Source organism: Canis lupus, chromosome 15, assembly GCF_003254725.2.
Source record: "Canis lupus dingo isolate Sandy chromosome 15, ASM325472v2, whole genome shotgun sequence".
NCBI lineage: Eukaryota > Metazoa > Chordata > Mammalia > Carnivora > Canidae > Canis > Canis lupus.
The window spans coordinates 937,896-961,838 of record NC_064257.1 but is presented as its reverse complement, the minus strand read 5'-3'; the positions used below and the strand labels follow the sequence as shown (position 1 = coordinate 961,838).

General features: G+C 44.9%; 1 long non-coding RNA gene across 2 annotated transcripts; it reads right to left on the bottom strand.

Annotated features, from left to right (window-relative positions):
• Window positions 1-19,316: 19,316 nt before the first annotated feature.
• Window positions 19,317-23,851, bottom strand: LOC112642268 (uncharacterized). 2 transcript variants are annotated; one of them, XR_004804934.2, is made up of 3 exons: window positions 23,765-23,851; window positions 23,050-23,117; window positions 19,317-20,062 (listed from the first exon to the last, which is right to left on the bottom strand). It is a non-coding gene; the product is annotated as an uncharacterized LOC112642268 (long non-coding RNA). The 2 variants fall into 2 exon arrangements; XR_003125115.3 differs by lacking the exon at window positions 23,765-23,851 and adding an exon at window positions 23,391-23,664.
• Between the last annotated feature and the right edge of the window lie 92 nt (window positions 23,852-23,943).

Below are 23,943 nucleotides of genomic sequence, written 5' to 3'. Positions count from 1 at the left end.
TTCCTTACTCCTAAAGCCAGAAACATTTTTCTATAGTTTTTTTTCTAATAATTTCATAGCATTTTTTTATATTTAAGTTTTTAATTAATCAGAAATGCATAGTTTTGGGGTCCCTGGCTGGCTCAGTCGGCAGAGCATGCAACTCTTGATCTTGAGGTAGTAAATTTAAGCCCACATTGCGTGTAGAGTTTACTTCTTAAAAATGTTTATTTTTAATTGTATTGTTAAGAATCCAATTTTACTCATTTCCCCAGGATTTCCAATTGTCTTCGATTGCATTTTTTGGACATCTGCTTTATTAAGAGATAATTCTCATGCCATACAATCCACCCATTTGAAATGTACAAGTCAGTGTGGGCTGGCACAATCAGTAGAGCGTGCAACTCTTAATCTCAGGGTTGTGAGTTCAAGCTCCATGGTGGGTGTAAAGACTACTTAAAAATAAAATCTTAAAAAAATAGAGATACAAAAAAAAATAGAAATACAATGTACAAGTCAATGGTTTTTAGTATACTCAAAGAGTAGTACAATCATCCCTACAATAAATTTTAGAACATTTTCATCATCCCCAGAAAAAACCTTATCCCCTTTATTACTCTAACCCTCCTCCCAATCCTACACAACCATTAATCTACCTTCTGTCTCTATAGATTTGCCTATTCTGGACAGTTCATATAAATGGGATCATACAACATGTGGTCCTTTGTGCCTGGCTGCTTTCACTTAGCCTAATGTTTCAAGGAATGTTTCATTCCTTTTAATAACCAAAAAATAGCATGTTCTATTTCTCTATGCATCAGTTGATGGACATTTGGGTTGTTTCCATTTTTTGGTTATTATGAATAATGCTGCAATAAGCATCATGGCCCCAGGGAATCACTAATCTGGCTCCTATCACTATTGGTTAGTATTCCCTTTTTTAGAATTTCATATAAATAGAATCATATATTTTTGTCTCTGGCTTTTTTTTTTTTTACTGAGAATAATGTTTGTAAGATTCATCCATGTTATTTGCACATATCACTAGTGCACACCTTTTTACATTTTATCTATTTCTTTTTATTTATTTGATGGAGAGCACGAGAGAGAGAGAGAGAGAGAGAGCAGGGGAAGTGGCAGGCAGAGGGAGAAGGAAAAGCAGGATCCCCAAGGAGTAGGAAGCCTGATATGAGACTCGATCCCAGGACCTTGGGATCATGACCTGAGCCAAAGGCAGATGTTTAACTGACTGAGCCACGCAGGTGCCCATAGTGCACACCTTTTTATGGCTGATTAGCATCCCATTTGTGGATACGTCTCCAAATTTTAAAATTTTGATGGGACTCAATTTACCAATTTTTTAAAATGTCATGCTTTTTGGATCTCACTCACAATGGTGCCTTTAAAATTTATTCGTTGGAGAAGCTTTCCTCTCTGGTCCTGATGACTCTCAGGCATTCACAGGACTCTTAGATAATAAAAAGATCTCATGGTCACGATAAATGAGTTTTAGTTCAGGCATTAGAATGTCCAATCGGGATCCCTGGGTGGCGCAGTGGTTTGGCGCCTGCCTTTGGCCCAGGGCGCGATCCTGGAGACCCGGGATCGAATCCCACATCGGGCTTCCGGTGCATGGAGCCTGCTTCTCCCTCTGCCTATGTCTCTGCCTCTCTCTCTTTCTCTCTCTGTGACTATCATAAATAAATAAAAATTAAAAAAAAAAAAAAAGAATGTCCAATCTATATAATAATCAAAATGCCAAACTTCATTAAAATGAAAACTCTCCTCTATCTTGGACCTTCTGCATGGACATTTAGAACAGGAATGGAGGGAGATAGGGCCTGGTAATTCTCTCTTTCCCAGTCTAGGTTATGGCCTCCTCTTCCAGGTGTCTCTCTCAGGTTTGGAAGAGTCAAGTAAGAACTTTCTCTCAGGTTGGGGAAAGAAATATTTCTGTTAAGTAGTTTCAAGTTCTCTGGGATTGGCAAATTTTCAAAGCTGACTATTTCCTTCTTGGCTGTGTTCCTTCTGCAGAGGCCCCCTCTAGATACATTCTATTATACCTGCAACAGTGCAGATGGTACCATTTTCCTTCCCATCTCAGCTCTTGTTTTTTGGTGGCCCACTGTATCATGGCTCTTTCTGTTGGAGTCCCATGGCTCTTCCAAGCAATTTTCTTGGGCAAGATTTAATAGGGTTTAAGCCAACTCTCTTTCCAAAGAAATCTTCCACTCTGACTAACTCTTGGAGTGCAGGCCACTTGACATAATCATTTCCCCCTTCTCTCCTGTGGTTTAAGCAGCTAGCCAGCCCATCTCTGCTCTTCACATGTTCCAGGCATAAGGCAGACACTGACCTGGAGGAGTTACAGATCAATGTCTCCAGGTGGTCCCATTGAAATGGTTCCCTCTTGGGGCACCCGGGTGGCTCAGTGATTGAGTGTCTGCCTTCGGCTCAGGTTGTGATCCTGGGACTCTGGGATCAAGTCCTGCATTGGGCTCCCTGCATGGAGCCTGCTTCTCCCTCTGCCTGTGTTTCTGCCTCTCTTTCTGTGTCTCTCATGAATAAATAAATAAAATCTTAAAAAAAAAAAAAAAAAAGAAATGGTTCTCTCGATTTGACAAGGGGAAAATATCCCCTACCCCTGCTGAGAGACTCATTATAGCTCTCCTCCAAAAAGTCCTCTTCACAAAATTTTATGGCAACCTTTATATCCCTGAGGGTGAGGTGGTTGAGAATGTGCAATTCGTTTTGACCACTGACTTTGGAACTCCTACAAGATGGTCTGCTGACAACTTTGTTATCTAATATCTACAGCCTTAGGGTTTCTGGCTGAAACTTCCAATTTAAAATCCCATTACACTTGCATTTGTGAGCTAAATGCTACTTGGATGTGATATATTCTTCTTCTTACTATCCTAATGGATTAAATATGTCAATGTTTTATTTAATATTATGGAATCTATGTTCCATAAATTAAATTGACTGTACTTGTGCTTTTTTTGTACCGACCTTGTGAGGATCATGCAGCAGGATAGAAATTTGCATACTATGACTCAGATGTGCAAAAGAATATCATGTTCATTATTTTCTACAACTAATTCTATCTCAGACTCAAGCCTCTACTCTTCCTAATAGCATAGGAGAAAACTTCTAATTATGTTTATGTGTCTATGAGTTCAAATTGAATTTAGTCAATTTGGAATCACACTGCTGGCTGTTTTTCCCCCTGATGACAGCAGGGGAGGAGCCCCACACTATCCTGTGACCTGCCCTCATCCTACTGTTCAAACCTGCTGAGGAAAAGCTGGTTCTATTTTATCTTCTGCAACGCTGTTCCAATGTCTCCTACTGAGATTCATCATCTCTACATTCGGTGTTTCCCCATGCCAACATCAGGCAGGGAAATAATCCCAATTATTCAGAAGGGGAAAATGCATCAGGAGATACTCTCTAAACATTTTAACTAGTTTACTTATATTTAAACCTGAGACATTGATTGTTCTTATGCTTTTGTTGCTAAATCAAGAACCCAATCACACAGAATAGTCTCCAATTATAGTGATGGGGAAGCGAGCTGCTGATTTCCTCCAAGTGCTTTATTCAGCTCCTCAGCATCCTCTCATGAAGCCTGCACTAATAACTATCACTTATAATAGCTCTGACAGGTGCCTTCCTCATAGTATTTTTAATTCTTACTATAACCGACTGGGGTACAGAATGCCATTGCCATTTTACAGAAAAATAAATGGAGGCATAGAAAGGTGGCCTGTATTCCTTAGGATACTGGCTAATGTGCTGTAACAAAGAGATAACAATACAATGGTTTGAACAGCTGAAGGTTTATTTCTCTTTCAGAGAACACAACAGAGGCAGAAATTTCAAGGTGACAGGTGTTTCTACTTTACTCAGTTATTCAGGGACCCAGTACCTTCTGTCTCGTTACTCCACCGTTGAATCATTCAGGGTGCTGTCCTCACCTATTTGGTAAAAGCTGGCTCACCACTACACCTGCATGTCCCAGCCTGTGGGAAGGACGAAGAGAGGATAAAGGACAGGCAGTTTCTTTAAGGAAACTGCACATAAACACTTCAGTTCGTGTCCCGTTGTCCAGAAAGATCATAGTCCCATGGCCACAACTAACTGCAGGAGGGGCTGAAGAATATGGTTTCTACTCAGAGGTCACATGCCAAGGTAAAACTAGCCGTAGATAGGTATGGTGGTGATTCTATTACTAAAAGGAGGGAATCATGGACATTAGGGATTGTTTAGGCATCTCTGCACAGAATCTGATATGATTCTTTCCTTCCAAATTCTGAGCAGTATGTGCAGATGAAAAATTACATTTTTAAACTTAACTTGCAGATAGGAGCCACCAATTAGATATAAACAGAAGTCACTGTGTGGGGCTCCCAGGAAAACGTTTATTGTCCTTCATCCTTCCTGCTGTCTGGAAAGCAGATGAGGTGACTGGAGCTTCAAAAGCTATATTAGACCATGAGTGACCTAGAATGTACTAAAGATGATGGGGGCATGCAGAAAGGAAGAACGTAGAGACTTAATGACCAAGGAGCCACCATACCAATCTTGAACCACCTAACTCTGCACTTCTTTGGGAGAGAAATCAGCCCCTTTCACATTTCAGTTGCTTTATGACCTACAAGCAACCAAATGTAATTCTTAACTAACTCAAGTTATTCAGTTGAGCAATGTATTCACAGTCATACAGCTAGGAAAACGTTTATACTCAGATTTACCCAAAGCCCATATTCTTGCCCTTTCCAGATTAAATTAGTCTTTTCTGAGTCAAAAATGGTATCATTTTGTCAAGATTCTGCAATGCAATGAAGAAATAGTGGCAGGTTCCATCATATTTAGGGAAAGATACCCTTTACATCTAGAGTCCTTTATGTGATAAGGCATTTTGACTAGCAAAATGTTTCTCTGTTAGATGTCTGCAACATAAAATTACAGAAGAGCACCATGAGCTATTGAACCAGGCAAGATTTGTTATTTTTATCTCTTTTTCTATTAATTTTAATTGGCTTCCCGTTAATTCCTTTTGTTGTCAGCTAGCATGTGCTGACAGGCAAGCAGTTGGAGGCACCAGTGTTAAGGAAGATTAATGGGGAGCATTTTTGAAATGTTTAACAATCTACTCATCACTGTAACTTTTTTCCCATTTGCAAAAAAAAAAATCTGTAATTATTTAACTTTAAGTCTAATACAGAGGACACAGAGTTGGAGATTCTCTGAGCTACGTGATTGACTGATGGGCCTTATGTCATCAGGATGGAAAACAAGGAACAGGTTATGAGATCCATTATGACCTTATGAATCCGATAAAGGCTTTACTCTTTCTTGTCTAGAGAGCATTTGGTTAAAGTAGGAAATCAATTACATGGACTATTTTTATTTTATTTTATTTATTTGAGAGAGAGAGAGAGAGAGAGATCACAGTGGGGTTGGGGAGGGGCAGAGGGAGAGGGGGAAGCAGATCCCCACTTCCCCAATGTGGGGCTCCATCCCAGGACTCCAGGACCATGACCTGAGTGGAGGCAGACACTTAACCCTCTGAGCCCAACTGGGTGCCCCCTACATGGACTATTTAACCTACGTGTTCTAAATTGTCATTAGGAATAATATCACTAGAATTAGTGAGGAAAACTGTGCCACTTTTTTGGGCAAAATATCAGAGAGTTGACATAAGTTGCTTAGAAGGGTTTATTAGATAATGTTCTTATCATCTCCTTTTGAGAAAAGAAGAAATGATTGTCTGAGGCTATCAAAATGTTTTTTTAAAAAGGTTTATTTATTCCTGATAGAGAGAGAGAGAGAGGCAGAGACACAGGAGGAGGGAGAAGCAGGCTCCATGCCGGGAGCCTGATGTGGGACTCGGTCCCGGGACTCCAGGATTGCACCATGGGCCAAAGGCAGGCGCTAAACCGCTGAGCCATCCAGGGATTCCCCTATCAAAATGTTTAGATTTAGAATGTCCTGTGTAGTATACAGGAAATAAGTAAGACTGATTTATCAACAAATGTCACTTTTTCATTGTACGGGTTTGTGGTAGATAGAATAATGAATGACCCTCCAAAGATGTTCATGTTCTCATCCCCAGAACCCGTGAGTATGTCACCTTACAGGATAGAGGGGGTTTTGCAAGTGCAATTAAATCAAAGGTTTTAAAACAAGAGTATTTTTAAAAATTTCTTTTTATTGGAGTTCCATTTGCCAACATATAGTATAACACCCAATGCTCATCCCGTCAAGTGCCCCCATCAGGGCCCATCACCCAGTCACCCCAACCCCCCGCCCACCTCCCTTCCCACCACTCCTTAAAACAAGAGTATTTTAAAGGTGCAGAGGTTGTTGTGATGCCATTTAGGAGGGTCATGAGGCAAGGAACATGGATTGCCACTAGAAGCTGAAAAAAGCCAGGGACTGATTCTCCTTTGACTCTCCAGAGGGAGTACAGCCCTGTCAACACTTGATTTTAACTCAAGAAAGCCCATTTTTAGACTTCTGATCTTATGACTTAGACAATAAACTTGTGAGGCACCGACCTTGCCCAGTCAGGGGAGTATGTGATTCTTGATCTCAGGGTTGTGAGTTTGAGCCCCATGTTGGGCAAATAATAATAATAAATAATAATAAAAAAATAATAATAATAATAATAAATTTGTGTTGTTTCAACCCACGAAGTTTATGGTAAGTTTATGGTCATTTATTATAGCAGCAATAGAAAATGATGTATGGGCCAGGCCGGGTGGCTCAATGGTTTGGCGCCACATTTGGCCCAGGTCGTGATCCTGGAGACACGGGATTGAGTCCCGTGTCGGGCTCCCTGCATGGAGCCTGTTTCTCCCTCTGCCTGTGTCTCTGCCTCTCTCTCTCATTCTTTCTCTGTGTGTCTCTCATGAATAAATAAATAAAATCTTTAAAAAAGAGAGAGAGTAATTTTACAGTAGGAAAGCCTGACAAACACTACTTCAGCCTTTATTTATTGGAGATCAGAGTCAACATCAGTAGTAACAAATCATATTGATAGTATGTATCCCTGATATAATGTGATGAAAAGTGGCATCTGTTAAAAAGAAAACCACAGGCCCAAAATGATGTCACTTAGGCCAACTCACCAAGCCTAGGCTTAATACCTAACCTGAATGCAGTTTCAACCTCTCCCTAGAAATGTGGTCTTAACAGGTTAGTCAAGAATTTTCTGGGGTGCCTGGCTGGCTCCAGCGCAGCATGTGACTCTGATCTTGAGGTCGAGGGTTCAAGCCCCACGCTGAGCACAGAGCTGACTTAAATTTTTTCTCCTGATAAACCCCAATGAGATAATATGTCACAAGGGCCTCTGTCCTCCTGGCTGCCACGCCAAAAGGAAGAGGAGGTAATCTACCCCATGAGACTACCTGCTCTTACCCCCCACCCACCCCAAGGAAAGTGACCCAACCTGAAACAATCTTTTCTTTCTTTTGCTAATAACTTCTTTGCCCCACCCTCCTTCCTACAAAAATCTTCTATTTTATACAACTCTTTCTACTCCTTCCAGCTCCTACTTGCTAGGTGGGATGCTGCCCAACTCATGAATCACTTAATAAAGTGAATTAGATCATCAAATCTTCTCCTTGAATTTTGTTTTTTAACAAACCTTACCTCTTGTGGTCTTGCTCCCAAAAGGCAATAACCTGACTGGCTCAGTCAGTAGAGCATGGAACTCTTGACCTGGTGGTTTTAAGTCGGAGCCCCATGTTGGGTGTAGAGATGACTTAAAAACAATCTTAAAAAAAATACCAGACCAATTGTCTTGAAAACTATCAAGGTCACCAAAAGGTCAGTCTGAAAAAGTGTATTAAAAAAAAAAGAGATTTTATTTATTTATTTATTTATTTATTTATTTATTTATTTGAGAGAGAGAAAGAGGGACCCAGGAAGAAGGAGACTCCCCACTGGGCAGGGAGCCAGACATGGGACTCAATGCCAGCACTCCAGGATCATGAGCTGAGCCAAAGGCAGATGTTCAACCGACTGAGCCACCCAAGCACCCCTGAAAAAGTGTCTTAACCAAGGGAAAACATGGCAAGTATATGTATTGTGGTATCCTGGATGGGATCCTGCAGCAGAAAAAGGGCATTTGGTGAAAGCTAAAGAAATCTAAATAAGTCACCGATTTTGGTTAATAATAATGTATATCAATATTAGTTCATTCATTATAACAAATACGCCATAGTAATCTAAGATGGTACTAAATAGGGCCAACAGAGCACAGGATATATGGGAAGTGTGTTTGCTATCTTTGCAAAATCCACATTTTTATGTAAATCTTAAAGTTTTAAATTATAAGCTGATTTATTTATTTTTTAAAGACTTATTTTTATTTATTTATGATACACACACACATAGAGAGAGAGAGAGAGAGAGAGGGAGAGGCAGGGACACAGGCAGAAGGAGAAGCAGCCTCCATGCCGGGAGCCTGACACTGGACTCGATCCCGGGACTCCAGGATCGTGCCCTGGGCCAAAGGCAGGCACCAAACCACTGAGCCACCCGGGGATCCCCTATAAGCTGATTTAAAAAGAAATAAGTGGGGCTTAGTGGGTTAAGCATCTGCCTTCAGCTCAGGTCATGATCTCAGGGTCCTGAGATCAAGCCCTGCAATTGGGCTCCCTGCTCGGCGGGAAGTCTGCTTCTCTCTTTCCCTCTGGAGCTCCCCCTGCTTGTGATCTCTCTGTCTCTCTCTCTCTGTCTCTGTCAAATAAATAAAATCTTGAAGAAGAAAAAGAAGAAGAAGAAGAAGAAGAAGGAGGAGGAGGAGGAGGAGGAGGAGGAGGAGGAGGAGGAGGAGGAGGAGAAGAATGAATGAATCCTGGTTTCTGATGTAGCATCGGTGGGGTAAACAGACCCACAATAAGCCAGCCCTTAATTTTGTGTCAGTTGGCAAGTTGAATCGGATATCCTTGGAGGATGTCCTAAGATTCCACTATAGTCTTCCATTTTTCCTAGAACAAATACTCCCCCACCGTCTCTCAACAGGAATTCAGCATCTGCCAAGTAATTCTAGAATTATTCAATCAGCAATTAGTCAATTCAGCCATCACCACACCCTGTGGCAAGCATGGTTATTCTAAAGGAGGAAGGCACCCTGGGACACAGAGCTAGAAGGAGGCAGGATGAACCTGCTATCTCCCTCCTTGTCCCCTGCACCCTATCAGGAACGCCTACTTGGTTTTGTTCCAGGGGTAGGTTAGAATGAGGGGGCATGTGTGGTTGCACTGCTGTAACTTTAGGCCTCCCTATGAGACCAGGAAAAGGTCTAGGACTTTGTTAATAGGGACTAGTGGCTGGATGAAGTGCTTCCTCTCAATTTCAAGCTTCGCTTTCATTTGGCCAGAGCAGTGCTCTCAGCATGATCCTGGAGAGCACAGCAAGCGATCTGATTGGTAAATTTGGAAGCAGAACTTGGTTCCTTGGACCCATTTGAAAACATAAACACCATACCTGTGTTAGTTATATTATTAATTTAGCTCCATGTCATTTAATTCCCTAATTACGTTTTATACACCTCTTAAGCCTTGTGCACAACTAACCATTAACATTGCTCTTTTGAGGGTAATGGAAGGGGAGCTGGGTGGGGGGGTTGGGGTGACTGGGTGATGGGCACTGAGGGGGGCACTTGGCGGGATGAGCACTGGGTGTTATGCTAAATGTTGGCAAATTGAACTCCAATAAAAAAAAAATTAAAAAAAAGACAACTTTGCTCTTTTGATTCTACCCCTCGTTTGCACACTGATTATAAGAATCTGACGGGAAACAGATAATGACCTTGGTCTTCAAACTATCTGACGTACCAGATCCCACAGCCAGGGCACCAGGTTGTCTGGAGGAATGCACACTTCCAGATTGTTCCGGGCCCTCCCCCACCCCAAGATTTCCAGAAACCTCTCCCCTTCCCCTCATGTATATACCTCCTTCCCCAAACATATATAAACTGCCCCAAGGCCCAACAGGGCAAAGTAGCTTTGGGAATGATCCCTTGCCTTCTCATTGGGCTGCCCTTATGATAACAAAGCTTTCTTTGCTTCAAAACCCGTGTCTCATGGGGATCCCTGGGTGGCTCAGTGGTTTAGCACCTGCCTTTGGCCCGGGGTGTTATCCTGGAGTCCTGGGATCGAGTCCCGCGTCGGGCTCCCTGCATGGAGCCTGCTTCTCCCTCTGCCTCTCTCTCTCTCTCTCTCTCTCTATCATGAATAAATAAATAAAATCTTAAAAACAAACAAACAAACAAAAAAACAACCCGTGTCTCAGACTCAGGTGCAGCCACAGGTTTGAGTTCAGCAACAAAACAGCAGAACCCCCTTCCCACTCCTTCCTTTGGGGAATGGGCCTGGCCACAGTAGAGGCCCTCTGTTCTGCTTCCACATGTCGTGTGTTTTATAAATGCCCTTCCCTTATAGAGGAGCCCTGCAGAAATTCAGTGATTCCTCTGACCGAGTGGTAAACCCATCTAACCCTGAGCTTTAGCATTAAGGAGACAGTTTGAAAAAAAAAAAAAGAAGACAGTTTGACTCTCACATCTAAGCCACGTTCTCCAGCGTCATAGAAATGAGTATGGTAACGGGAAGTGTTAACCATGGTCCGCTATGTACAAGCTCCGCCTCTATAGGTACATGATGAGCTTTGCTGTGTGAGTAATCTCACATTCCCCTAGAGATACAACAGACAAAAGACAAAGAAAGCAAATCACAGAGAACATTTTGATGTCTCTTAATCTCACCCCTGATGGAAAGGAACATTTGGTGGAGCCAGGACTAAGTCTTTTCCCAGTACTGTCCGTGGCTGCTGTGCCCACCATTCCACTCCTCCCTGGAAAACAAGGGGGGACCTTGCAGCTGTCTCTCTGGTCTTCACCAGCTTGGGCTTGTTTCCTTCTGGTCGTTGGCCCAGTTCAGTTCACTTACTCTTGGCTCCTGGTGTTTATCGATGAGTTTCTTGAGCACCTGGTGATGCTTCCGATGAGACTATGGGATTACAGCATTTTATTTTATTTTTAAAAGATGTTAAGTTGTGGGGCGCCTGGGTGGCTCAGTGGTTGAGCATCTGCCTTTGGCTCAGGGCGTGATCCCAGGGTCCTGGGATCAAGTTCCGCATGGGGCTCCCCACGGGGAGCCTGCTTCTCCCTCTGCCTGTGTCTCTGCCTCTCTCTCTGTGTCTCATGAATAAATAAATAAAATCTTAAAAAAAAAAAAGATGTTAAGTCATCTCTACACCCACCAGGAGGCTCAAACTCACAACTCCAAAATCAGGAGCCCCCCGCTCTATCGACTGAACCAGCCAGGCATCCCAGAATTATAGTATTTTAGAGCTGGCTTTAGAGGATATTTAATTAATTTTTAAAAAGATTTATTTATTTATTTGAGAAGGAGAGGGGTAAAGAATCTCCAGCAGACTCCTGCTGAGCGTGGAGCTCCACACGGTGCTCCATCTCACCCACCCTGAGATCACAACCTGAGCCAAAATCAAGAGTCGGACTCTTAACTGACTGAGCCACCCAGGTGCCCCAGAGGCTGTTTAATTTAAATAATGGGTTATCCGATATAAGATTCTCCATCTCGTAGATAAGGCTAGTGAGGGTTACGTGACTTTTCTGACATCCCATTGCTGGCTAGTCAACAGTGCTAGCGAGGTAGGACAAGAATTGGGTCTCCTAATTCAGTGGGGTTTTTCCCTCCAACGTGTGCTGCCTCCCCTATATCCCACTTCCTCTCCACTATGCATAGTACACTGTGTTCTACTGCACGTGACTAAGATATCTAATGCGTTCACTGGCATCAAGATTTAAAAAATAATGCAATCAAGAGGCCTCAGCACGACCTGACAAAGTAAATACCACACAGTGTGTTGTCAGCTTCCCAGGCAAGAAGGGACAGAGTCGATTACTTTGAGTTTTTCCAAGTAATGGGGGTGACTCATGTCACCTTTGCTTTCCACAGAGGGTTTAGTTCAGAAGGTACAGGACTGCTCTTTGTTGGCAAATCCGTTTGAAAATGATTTATTCACAGCTGTGTCCCTCGCAATACTGATATGATCTTTCCCTGCAATTTGTTATTTTCTCGAATCTGAGCAATCCCATGGACGCTCCTGTGGTTCCGGGCAGCTCTCGCACTGTCTACACTGCCTCTAAATTACTTTCTTCTAACTCTGTTTGATGTATTCAGGAACCACCTCAGGAGACCTCCCTTCCACACCTCCCTCCTGCCCTCATCCTATCATCGGCCAGAACCCCATCCAATTTAGTTTTATTGAGAACAACACAGGAGGAGAACAAGAGAATGTCTGAGGGCCAGATTATGAAGCACTCCTGGGTCTTCAATTGTGTGCCCTTCTACTGAAAAATAAAGCCCTAGGGCAGCCGCATGAGGGACACAGGTTGAGAGATGCACATGTGTGTGTGACCACTTTTGGCCTCACTGAGTCACGGCTCCAGAGGACACACCAGGGGGCAACAGTAGCCACAGGCTCCTCTATTCCTACTGGAGTGAGGGCCCACTGGGACGCAAGTGAGATTTGGGTGTTGCTGGGGTCCAGTGAGATGGCATCTCTTGCCTCCTGTGCTGACTGCTGAGGAAGCTTCCAGGAAGAGAACTCAAGCCGTATCCATGTTTTCTATGTAGCTCTATCTGAGGGGCTGGGGGACAGTGGGCCGGGGCAGGGCTGACAGAGGCTAATTGCAGGCAGGACTCCAGATTCCCAGGGGAGCACCAAAGAAAGGGTGTGGTGTCAGCAGCCACCTGTGGCATCAGGGCTTCAGGTTTGGTGAGTATGGTAGTCCTGGGGACTACAGGGTGGCTCTTACCAAAACTTGTCAAACCCAGCCACTCACCATTGGTGTCTTGCATGGTTCTGGGGAGCGGGAGAGGGGCACGTTTAGGCTGTGTGTGACATTAAAGGCCTGTCTTGGTACATCAGAGACCCATCACAACCTGACTGCGTGACTCGATGTGCACACGGTGGTGGCTGGTATCTCCATGACGTGGTTCTCACAGTGCTTCTTAGATTTTCTTTTCTTTTCCTTTTTTTTTTTTTTAAGATTTTATTTATTTATTTATTTGAGAGAGAGAGAGAGAGAGAGAGAGCATGAGTGGCAGGGAGGGCAGAGGGCAGAGGGAGAAGCAGACTCCCCGTTGAGCAGGGAGTCCCAGGACCCTGAGACCTGGACCTGAACTGAAGGCAGATGCTCAACCGACTGATCCACCCAGGCACCCTTAGATTTTATCATTTTCTATCTTTTTTTTTTTTTATCATTTTCTATCTTGATAAGAAACGTGCTAGTTTCAGAAAACACAGAACCCAAAATGCTTTATAATTTTCACAGCTGCTGTCGGTGTGCTTTTGACGGCTCTGTCACACTTGTGACGGTTTTCATTATTTTTTGCTCTGGCATATTGGGAGGGCGTATGAGGACGTTACAGTTGGATGACGGGGTGGGGTGGGCCTGTGATCCCTGCTGCTCCTGCTGTGTTATGTGGAAGGTAGTGGCATCCCTCTGATACACTGGCAAACAAGAGAGGGAGCTGTTCCTCTGCTTTTCAGAGGAAGTAGGAGCTATGTGTGTGCCAGCCAACAGCTGCGTAGGGGCAGTCACAGCTCCTGGGGGGCATGGCTCAGGATTCTTGCAGAAACAGAAAAAGGGCTTCTTCCTCCTGGAGAACACATGTGGGTGGGTGGGTAGCTTAACCACAGTGAACCACATTTCGTGTTAGACTTTGGTGCCTATGCCTCAGCGCTTGTGCACTGAACAACTCACACAACTGTGCCTAACTGCACAGCTCTATGCACTGGCCCCTGTCAGACTGTCAGGGAAGCTCACGCGCACATCTCCAAATAGAGAAGCGAGAGGAGGTCCAAGAAAGATACACAGGCCTGAACGGCAGGGTGGCCAACCCTGGTCCAGCTCAGTGGTAACAGCCTAAGTGGCAGGCAGTCCAGGGGAACCAAGGAGCAGGGGTCCACACGGCAGGCAAGCAGTGATCAGCGTGGAACATTAAGAGTAGAAATGTCAGAAGTATGAAGTGAAGCTTGGGCTGTATGGTGGGAACCCCTGAAATATTTGCTGGGGACGTTCAGGGCGTTAGAAAGGCAGAGTGTGGTGATATTTCTTGTTTTGTCTGCCCACACCCACACAAACGGTGTGAGTCTGTGGAGGCTGCCAACGGCCGCACCCCACTTCACAGCCACAGGATCCAGCCAACCAAGGAACCCATAGCTTTGGCTATGATTAGCCCCGGGGTCAGCCAATCAAGTTCTTCTGGAGGATTGTTTTTTCATTTAGAGGTAGAAGAAAAGTCACCTGGCATTCCAGATAAAGAGTGTTAAGGTGAATGGGGGCTGTCTTCTGGGCAGTGTAGAGGAAGGTATCTCTTGTAGGAGAGGGTGGGGTCAACGTAAGAAAGAAGCAGAGGGAGTGGCAGAGAAAGGGAGAGAAGAGATTGAAAGAGTGAGAAAGACCAATTCAGAAAATGTATTTTTAGTCCCCTAGATGTAGTTGTGACTGAACTCCACTCCTAGACTTCCAAGGGTTATAAGCCGCCAGCACATTCCCTTTGTGCTTATGTTAGTTTAAATTGAATTTGTCATTTGTCAATGAATGGCCTCTAACAAATGTAGGCAGGGAAACTTGGAAGGGTTCTGAGCACCTGAGCTATGCAGGTGAGACCTATCTCCTAACTCTTAAATGAGCTTTTATTTTTTTTTTAAGATTTTATTTATTTATTCATGAGAGACACAGAGAGAGAGACAGAGACACAGGCAGAGGGAGAAGCAGGCTCCATGCAGGGAGCCCGATGCGGGACTTGATCCCAGGACCCCAGGATCACGCCCTGGGCCGAAGGGAGGCGCTCAACCGCTGAGCCACCTGGGCGTCCCTAATATGTGCAAATTCATTCACAGGTTAGGCATGATAGAGTTTTAGCAGGATGACCAGTGATGAGGGGGATGATGGCCAGAGCCCACTAGGAGCAGAAGTAGGGAAAACCGACCTAACTAAAGGGTCAATTGTCAATGTCCCAAGATAAAGAATATGCCAGGACTGAGTCCCAGCTGGTTTCAGTATCAAGAGATGCTTAGCAGGTGAAGCCTAGCTACTGGGGGATCTGAGATCAAAGGCAGCAAATGGCAATCATACCCTGGTTCTAAGTGGGCAGTCAGCCTCTACAAGGTAAGAAGAATAGGTCTTGGGCTCCCCAGAGGCAGGAATTCAAAGAGTTAAGAAGAGGATCAGGATCTTAGACCAGCAGGGGCATCAGGCTAGTCCTTTTGTCCAAACCGGAAGAAGAATGCCCACTTGGAAAGCTGTAACTCAGTGGACATGCCTGGCCATCAGGCGATGGGGCAACTTATTTCACCTCCTGGCAGGCTAAAGGAATCCAGCTCAGGTAGGTAGTAAGGATACAAATAGGACGAAGACACAGCATAATTGCTCTCAAATTGCTTATAATCTAGACAGAGACTGAGCATAAAGAGATGATTTCAAATGCATGCAGATACTGGAGGACTTTGATAAATGCCAAAGGAGGGGAATGCATAGTGTGCTATGAGAACACAAAGAAGGGTCACTGAACCCAAACCAAGGTTTAAGAAGACTTCCTGGAGAAGATGCTGCTTGAGCTGATTCCAGCAGGCAAGGGAAAGTGAGAAAGATCTACCATGAACAGTCATGGGGGTGGGACACAGAAAAAGCACATTCAGGGCATTTCAAGAAGCTGGGTATCCCTGCAGTGGGAAGTCCAGAGAGTCTCTTATGCCATGCTGAGGTGTTTATCCCACACAGGGGTAGGGAAGTATGGTGGGAGCAATTCATCACCCTCATGTCCATCTTTCCTCTTCCTTTTAGTAATAGAAGCCCTGTAGCTGGGCATATACCTCCCCAATTAGGGAATATAGTCTCCAGCCTTCCTTGCAGTGGACATGACTATTGGACCAAGTTCTTGGGCTGTGAATGGAAGCTAGGACTATTAAGTTCATGTCACCGCATTCAAAGGAAGCCACTTGTTCCCCACTTCCTCTTTCCTCTCTTTTTTCCTTCCAGAGGCCTGGAACACAGATGTGGCCAAGAGAGCCAGCCTCAGACATGGCAACAATGACCATGCCCCCGGGGTAGGTAGCACACTACAGATAAAAGGAACCTGGGTCCTGGGATGAACCTGTGAAGCAGAGCCACTTCCTCATCCCAGACCGGTCTTTCCTGGACCACTGAATGAGAGGGAAATAAATTTCCCTCTTTGGGGGAATTTTGTCTTTGGGGTCTCTTATTGCAACATAGCATGTACCCTAACATGAGAGAGTAGGAGAGATGATGTGAGGGAGGATTTCCTTTTTTTGTTGTTTTTTTAAGATAGATAGATTGATTGATTGATTGATGATAGAGACAGAGACAGATGGAGAGAGAGGCAGAGACACAGGAGGAGGGAGAAGCAGGCTCCATGCTGGGAACCCGACATGGGGCTCGATCCCGGGACTTCAGGATCAGGCCCTGGGCCAAAGGCAGGTGTCAAACCGCTGAGCCACCCAGGGATCCTTTTCTTCTTTCTTCTTTCTTCTCCTTCTTCTTCTCCTCCTTCTCCTTCTCCTTCTCTCCTTCTTCTCCTTCTCCTTCTTCTCCTTCTTCCTCCTCCTCCTCCTCTTTTTTTAAAAGATTTATTTAGATGTGAGGATTTCCAATAGAATTCCCAACTCGGTCACAAATGACGGAGGAGCTAGGAAAGGTGGGGAAAGCCAACCTGTCTTTAATGATGAGAGCTGGGGATCCCTGGGTGGCGCAGCGGTTTGGCGCCTGCCTTTGGCCCAGGGCGTGATCCTGGAGACCGGGATCGAATCCCACGTCGGGCTCCTGGTGCATGGAGCCTGCTTCTCCCTCTGCCTGTGTCTCTGGCTCTCTCTCTTTCTCTCTGTATGACTATCATAAATAAATAAAAAATTAAAAAAAAAAATGATGAGAGCTGAACGAGGCTGGGGCTGGCGGAGAGTGGCAGCAATTAAGCAATTACGCAGCCTTGTCGCAAGAGAGAGAGGGAAGCCCCTTGAGAACCAGAAACTTCTACCTGGCTCTAATGAGCCGAGTTAATCCAGGATGGCAGCCAGCATCCTCCTGAACGTCTTCTTTGTACTCTGCCTCTCAAAGCTGTGTGTCCACTGTCATCTTCAAAAGCCAACTCCAACAGGCTTTGCCTGAAGACTTCATTGACAGGCCCAACTTAGTCATTTTGGGTTAATTATGTTTGCATAAGAAAAATGTTATTTATAATCGTCTTCTATTTCCTGAAGAGGATGGGTCCTGTAATTGGAAGAGCTTCTGTTTTGCTAAGCACGGTAATTTGTCAGGCACAGGTTTAGAAGTAGAAACTAGGATAGAGGGATGCCCGGGTGGCTCAGCAGTCGAGAGGCTGCCTTCGGCCCAGGTCATGACCCCGGGGTCCTGGGATCGAGTCCCACGTCGGGCTCCCCATGGGGAGCCTGCTTCTCCCTCTGCCTGTGTCTCTGCTTCTCTCTCTGTGTCTCTCAGGAATAAATAAAATCTTAAAAAAAAAAAAAAAGAAACTAGGATAGAATGCATTCCTCTGAGGAATGAAGGAAGGGTTGAGGAATCTGCATGGGGCTGGGAGGTGGTGGTGGTTAAGAGCAGCAAGGCTGGAGGCTAGGGGGTATGGTCATAAAGGGGATGGGAAAAGATCCATGTGGCATCTCCTCTGGAGAAAGAGGTGTGGGTGTGTTATCGGGGGTCTTCAGTTGCTGCAGCCTACATGACGTAAATCAGGTCTTCCCTTCAGCAGATTCTGACTTGTTCACTAAGACGTTGGTATGAGGGCATAAGGGGCAGGAGTTTGAATTAGAGGATGAGGGAAAAGCTGACATCTGGATTACACACAGCATAGAGAGAAGAAACCAGAGCACAGAAAGCGAGAGTCAATGCCAGTGATTGACAGTTCTAGAATTTCGGATACTTTCTGTTAGTCATTTTTTTAAAAAATACTTATTTATTTATTTATTTATTTATTTATTTATTGTAGACATAGAGAGAGAGAGAGAGAGAGAGAGAGAGGGGCAGAGACACAGGAGGAGGGAGAAGCAGCCTCCATGCCGGGAGCCCAATGTGGGACTCGATCCCAGGACTCCAGGATCGCGCCCTGGGCCAAAGGCAGGTGCTAAACTGCTGAGCCACCCAGGGATCCCTCTGTTAGTCATTAATTCTATAATTTGAAATGATGTGTCCTGGATTGTCTTATTCTGAGTCACTGTTCACCCAATAACTACTCAATGCCCATTACTGGAATAATCACCACTGGCACATATTAATCGCTTAAGAAAATTCAGAAACAAGGAGCTTTCTTCTAGCTGAGGGTGGGATGAATTTAAGGAAGGCAACATGACAGGAGTTACATTTGAGCTGGGCCTTGAAGAATGGACAGGAATCGGTCATGCAAAGGCTTTTCGGGGGAAGGGAACAGCATGGACAATCTGACAAAAGCCAAAGTCCCCACATTTTTTTTTTCAATTTATACTTAGCAATGTCCACTGTGTGCCAGGTGCAATGCAAGGTCCCAGGGATGTGAAGATGAATTTGGCTTCAGCGGCTTCTGTTAATACATCCTGCTATTTTCTATTCATTGTTATTGGTTTTCCACACCTATCAGGTCTTTTTGGCCACGTTTCTGCCTGGCCAGTTTTTCTTGCTTGAATTCATGTGTGTGTGAGATGCTTCTTTTGCTCCCTAATGCATGTTAACCTGACATTGATCACCATTTCTCTAATTTATTGAGGTCAATTGAATTTTGATCTTCTATATACTTGGCACATCCATCTGCTTGGGGTCATATGTAATATTGATGAAGACTATCACTTTCTTTCCACTGTCCAGACCCACATCTCAATACCCTTTTGTGCCAATATGTACTGAAGGTTAAAAGTAAAACGAGAAATATAGCCCTAGAATCCCAGGTTACAAAACCTAGTACACTTGACCTTTGAACGACATAGACTTGAACTGTGTGGATCTACTTATGCATGGATTTGTTTCAATAAATATAGTATAGTACTATAAAGTGTATTTTCCCTCCCTTTTGATTTTTGTTTTTAAAGTTGGTTTGAACAAGAGGCTTGAACTCAGAACCCTGAGATCAAGACCTGAGCTGAGATCAAGAGTCAGATGCTTGGGGGATGCCTGGGTGGCTCAGTGGTTGAGCATCTGCCTTCGGCTCAGGTCGTGATACCTGGATCTTGGGATCAAGTTCAGCATTGGGGTCCCTGCGGGGAGCCTGCTTTTCCCTCTGCCTGTGTCTCTGCCTCCGTGTGTCTCTCATGAATGAATAAATAAAGATCTTAAAAAAACAACAAAAAAAGAGTCAGATGCTTAACCAACTGAGCCACCCAGGCACCCTTCCTTTTGATTTTCTTAATAATGCTTTCTTTTCTCTAGCTTACTTTATTGTAAGAATACCGTATAAAATACATATACAAAATATGTGTTGTTTATGTTGTTATGTTATTAGTAAGGTTTTTGGTCGATAGAAAAACTTTACTGTTAAGTTTTACGTTTCTAACTACTGTTAAGTAGGGAGTTAAAAAATTATACGTGGATTTGTTTTAAAGATTTAATTTATTTATTCATGAGAGACAGAGAGAGGCAGAGACACAGGCAGAGGGGGAAGCAGGCTCTATGAAGGGAGCCTGACGTGGGACTCGATCCCAGGTCTCCAGGATCAGGCCCTGGGCTGAAGGCAGCGCTAAACCACTGAGCCACCCGGGCTGCCCTATACATGGATTTTTGACCCTGCAGGGGGTTGGCGTCTCTAACGCCCGTGTTATTCAAAGGCCAACTATATTTCTGTAATTGACCACAATTTTGTCAACCGAAATTGCATGATGTCTCTTAATGACAGTTATAACTATTATCAACAGATACCTGAGTACCTATGACAGGTGGAAACCATGATACATGATGCATTGGCCCCTGGTTCTTAAGAGGCTTCCAGTCCAGATGAGGAGGCAAATAGACGATGCATAGGAGACTATCCAGTTCCTCTCCCTAATGGGGTAAGAGGGAACAGAAGTGAGAATGGGGGTATTCCCTTCTCTTCTGCCCTAATGGCTTCCTTCAGAAGGAAGGATTTGTTAATCGGATTGGTCAGAACCCAGGACACCAGCGGATTCCACATTCAACTTGGTTGGGGTCACTTTGTGTTGAAAGGTCACATGGCTGTGTGTGCTGCTTTGCTCTCCATTTCCTGCTAAGTAGGCCCAGCTCAGCCTCCAGCGCACACTTAGAAGAGGAAAGCTGGTCTGCTTCACAGATCTGATCATCTTCTCCCCTCTTTCTGCAGGCATGCCTACGCATCCTGGCCCCAAAATGTAGAGGGTGGAAGGGGAACAGGGAATTAGGAAGCTTCACTGCAGCAGCCTTAAACCTACGCCACGTCATTCAACTAAGTCTTCTGGCAGAGTTCTATTCTAGAGGTTATTGGGTGTGAGCTCAGCTATGAATAAAATGATCCTTTGGTTTCAATTCCAATTTCTTTCTTGTGTATGTATAGTCCCCTTGGGAACCCTAAGGAGAGGAGAGATGATTAGCAGAGCAGTTGACTATTTCTGGTCCTTGAGTGTGGCATATTATATTGTTGGTCACCGGCTGTCATACATTTTTGCTGTCCTTCCCTGTGGATGTCAGAGTTGGCCAGGTGAACTGGTTCTGACCAAGAAAATGTATCGGTTCCAGGCAGAAGCATTAAGAGCCAGTGTGTCATTCACCATAATCACCATAATCGCTTTTCTTCTTTCATGAGATCAACATTGTTCTGGATAAGGGTCACTTATAAGCCCAACCCCAGCATGAAGACAAATTAGGATATAGCCAAGCTGACCTGCCATGAACATGTAGGGTATTTCAAGAAAAACAAACAAACAAACAAACAAACTTTGTTGTTATAAGCTACTTTGAGATCATTTGTTACTGCAGCCTAACCTAGCTGACATGTTTACCTTATATAGTCGAACATTGTGATTTGTCCTAATATCTTTTCTCCCTTCATTTCTCCTAAGGAAACCCTCATTTTGCTCAGGTGATTCTCCAAACTCTATGTGTGCTTGGGGGTAAGAGATTCTAATTCCCAGTCATAGGGGCGAACCATAATTAATTTTATGATAGTTTCTTCCTCCTTGATGGCAACTGGTTCAGATATGGGCATATGAGACTACGGGAAGTTGGCTTGAGGGCTTCCAAGACAGGTATTTCCATGCTAATTAAAAGGGACACATGAGAAGAAACAGTCTCTCTACTTCTGCCAGACATTATGTGTACACATGAGTTAGGTGGACTTGACAACCGTTTTGTAACTACGGGGGGTACTGACCTAAGAATGTTGGAATGAAAAGATGGAAATAATTGAGATCCCCTGATAGTGTTACTTAGCTGTTAAATGAACCTATCTCTAAATTTCTTGCTACGTGAGATAATATATTTTCCTTATAGTTTAATAAGACAGTAGAATCTGGAATTGAGGGGAAAAGAATGAGTTTCGTTTTAGGGGCATTAAGGTGATGGCAAAACATCCTTTTACATTGCCGGAGCTCAAGAGATGTCAGAATTAAATTTGAATTTGGGAGTCATCTGTGGAGAAATATTATATAACAATACATCTGGGAAAATAATCCTATGCCAGAGACAGTATCTCTGTACTTGAAGGAATTCAGTAATATAATAAAACATTAACCTAAACAAATGTAGCTATCTCCTAACTGGTTATACCACTATCCCAGGTCCTCACCTGTCACCCATCCTAGGAAAGGGAGATCACAGGGGTGGTAGGAACCTGCTAGCAAGGGAGAGCAAAGACAGTGAGGCATTGATGACACCATCTGGGTCCTCAGACCCTGCTCTCCTCAAGCCTGGATATGCACATGATCTGCATATGACTTATGCGCTCTAATCTTGCATAGATGACTATAAACGTGGGTTATAAGCGCCTTGTAAATTTACTCTTATATACCTTTTTTTTTAAAACAAAGATTTTTATTTATTAATGAGAGAGAGAGAGAGAGGCAGAGACACAGGCAGAGGGAGAAGCAGGCTCCATGCAGGGAGCCTGATGTGGGACTCGATCCCAGGTCTCTAGGATCATGCCCTGGGCCGAAGGCGGCGCTAGATCGCTGAGCCACCCGGGCGGCCCCTTATATACCTTTTAGGAAACAATCGTTAAAGCAAACTATGGTTCATCATCTCATAGACTTTCTATGTGTCATACTGCAAAAGCCCCAGAGGGATCACCAAGGTCAACAAAATAAATGTCATGAAGTATCAAGGAAATGGTCAATATAGAAGATAGAGTCTCTGATGCCCAAGCTGATCTGTGGTTAGAAGATAGTTTTGGGGGTGCCTGGGAGGCTCAGTCAGTCGAGTGCCTGACTCTTGATTTCCCTCAGGTCACAATGTCTGGGTCACCAGCGTCACCCCCACCATGGGCTCTGCATTCAGCGTGAAGCCTGCTTGAGATACTTTCCCTCTCCCTCTGCCCCTCCCTTTGCTCGTGCTCTTTTTCTCTATAAATTTACTTCAAAAAATAAATTAATTTAAAAAATTTTTAAACTTTATTTATTTATTTATTTAACAGAGAGAGAGAGAGAGAGAGAGAGAGAGAGAGAGAGGGAGGCAGGGGGAGCTGCAGAGGAAGAAGGAGAAGCCAATTCCCCACTGAGCAAGAAGCACACATGGGGCTTGATCATGGGATCATAACCCCAGCTGAAGTCATATGCTTAACGCACTGAGCCACACACTGCCCCTAAAATACATTTTAAAAATCTTAAAAAAAAAAAAAAAAAAAACGGATTTGGAGGTTACTAGTTTAGTGATACTTTAATACATGGGGGAGGGTTCTATTGCAACACAATAGGATTTACCTACTATGGCTTGAAAAAGCATTAATTTTTGAAATTCTGTTTAGACGTTACTTTGCCAAACACATACCCAGTGGGTAAAATGCACACATCTGCGTACTATTTGCAGTGAAGTCTATACTTTACCTGAGACATCTTAAAATGGGTTCCTAAGTTGTCACTGCTGGGCCGGCCCTGAAATTACTCTTGCTTCCCTAAGCAGGAAAAAAACAAAAACAAAAACAAGAAACAGAAAAGACATATTTTAATGAGCTGGAAGAGCAAATGCAATCTTCAAAGATGGCTCACTTCAGTCTTGCAGTTATCTAGAAAGGATCTGGCTCCAAACATTGTTTTTGGGCAGAATTTGCAATTGGCTAGGACCGAGGACGGTATTTAAAGATGACTCAGTTGTACGGTGGGGGGGGGGGGGGGGGGGGGCGGGGGGGCACCAGCCAGGGGTCCTCCTAAGCCAGTGGATTCATCACCTTGGGGGTCCGAGGCCCAGAACCGCCGGACCCTGGGAGCCGCTGCCCAGTGTAAGAAAATCCGAGACCCTGAGAAATGCACCTTCAAATTATCCGGATGGGAGGCGGCTAAAACCCAACTCCCCTCACCCCACCCGCAGCTCCAGGCCAGGATTTCCGCAGAGAATTCCCAGGCCAGGGACCAAACTGGGGTGGGGGGGGTGACCTTCGCCAGGCCCCGGGATCCCCCTCCCTGCTCCCGACTGCGGCGGGGCCCTCGGGTGCTCGCGACCGCCGTGGGACGCGCCCGCTGCGCCTCGCCCCCGAGCCAGGCCCACCTCGCCGCCCCCCGCCCCGCGCGCCCTCCCCCTCCCGGCGGGCGACGCCACGCGCACCGGTGCCCTCGGGCCTGGACGCTGCGGCCGCCGTGGGACGCGCCCGCTGCGCATCGCCGGCCACGGAGCCGGGCCACCTCGCCGCCCCCCGCCCCGCGCGCCCTCCCCGTCCCGGGCCGGCGACGCCACGCGCACCGGTGCCCCCGGCCCTGGACGCTGCGGCCGCCGCCCGGGCCGCC